Here is a 1,817-nt window from a genome sequence, read left to right as displayed (position 1 = left end):
ATTTCCGAGGAAAGATGAATTTCCGAGGAAAGATGAATTTCCGAGGAAAGATGAATTTCTGATGAGTTATTTCCGAGAACTTTTTTCGTCGGTATGTCGTCGGAATAGCGTTATTCCGACGATATACCGACGATTTTTTCTCTCAGTATGGTGCTGTTTTCTTGTAGTGCAATAAAAACTTCTTTTATAATTGGTTTCTGTTTCAGTTACTTTTTCGTTGCTTGGATCAAAAGCCAATCTCTTACATGTCTACATATTATGTGCATATAAAAATTAATATACGTCGACTTTACATGCAGATACGAAAGTAAAATAATTTTATTTTATTCAGAAATTCGTATAACACATGCTACGAACATGTTTCTGTCTTATCCTAAGAATATAATTGTTAAGCTCCGATTGTCCACTGCTAAAGAGTTTTCACGTCCGTTCGTTCATTGTAATGAGACTTCATCCTGTGCGATCGTCGATGGGTTAATTTTCAAAATCTCATGTCTTATTTACTGATTATACAATGACATTTCTAATGTATTTTGATCTCATTCACATAATCTCGCCAATATGTCATTAATCCTCCTATTGATATGTCATTAATCCTCCTATTACTACAGTTCAACCATGTTTAACACTAAATTCTTTCCATACAAGTAACTCGAAAAATAAGTGTGCTAACATAAATAACTAGATCAATTTGTATAAGCATTTTAATATAAACTATCATATATCACAAACCGAATGTTACAATATCAATAACAGCCGAAAACATTACAATACTTTAGTAAAATCGTTTTTTTATAAAAGAAATAGCTACATGTTTTGTTTTCCTCTTTGAATGTGTAATGCGATTAATCTATATATATAAAAAAATATTGGTCTCTCTCCCGTGAAGACACCTCAGCGCCACATCATTAAATCGAGTGTTCTGGTTTCGACACGTGTCCGTCAACTCCAAAGTGCTACGTTTCAATTAATGAGATAAGTTTAATTTGGGCTTGCTTAAAAACCAAGAAGTTTGACTTAGGATGAACCATACAACAAGACTATTATTTTTAAAGTTGGTATGTACGAAAAACATTATTTGACTTAGGTTATGACATGTTTCCTCTTCCTCCCGCTGAGAAAAAACTGCGGCGTTACTGTTCTCTATTAGATTTATTAAATACAATTAATTTATTTATTAATATCACCGACCCACTCATCCAAGACGTCTCATTCCATACATCTCCTATCTCAAATTGTTGTGGATTTACACCTATAAATAAGTGAGTTCAATTCAGTGAAGATCATCACTTTTTCCATCTAAATCATTCCGTAGATTTCTACTGTATTTTTTCGATTGTCTGCAACAAATTATTATGTGTTGATAGCTGCTTGATTATGAAACAAATGTTGCTGTAGATTTGCTTGATAATCAGCTAGAGTCCGTTTTCCAGTGATTTATTCCCACCAGATAACCAGTTTCTGATCTAATCGAGGAATATTTCGAGAATCTGGGAATCTGGTTCTTATACGTCGGTTGAAGATTTTGTTATCAGATTTTATGACAGTTCCGGTATCGCCAAAGATAGATCTACCAGCACCGCCGTAAAAATCCATCCCACCACCGTCGCCGGAGAATCCTGAAGCCATTTTTATTCTCTCTCAAAAGCCGAGAAGAAAGAGAGATTAGATAACTTTAAGAAAACTGGAGAGACTGGGACTCTGTTCTTAACTCTCTCATTAATTGGCGAGGTTCTTCAATTCGTAGACGTTTACTCCTCCTTAGCTGGCAATGCCATATCTAGACTCTGATCTTAATTCTCTCATGTCTTGCGATT

Source organism: Brassica oleracea, chromosome C2, assembly GCF_000695525.1.
Source record: "Brassica oleracea var. oleracea cultivar TO1000 chromosome C2, BOL, whole genome shotgun sequence".
NCBI classification, from domain to species: domain Eukaryota; kingdom Viridiplantae; phylum Streptophyta; class Magnoliopsida; order Brassicales; family Brassicaceae; genus Brassica; species Brassica oleracea.
This window is presented reverse-complemented; position numbering follows the sequence as displayed.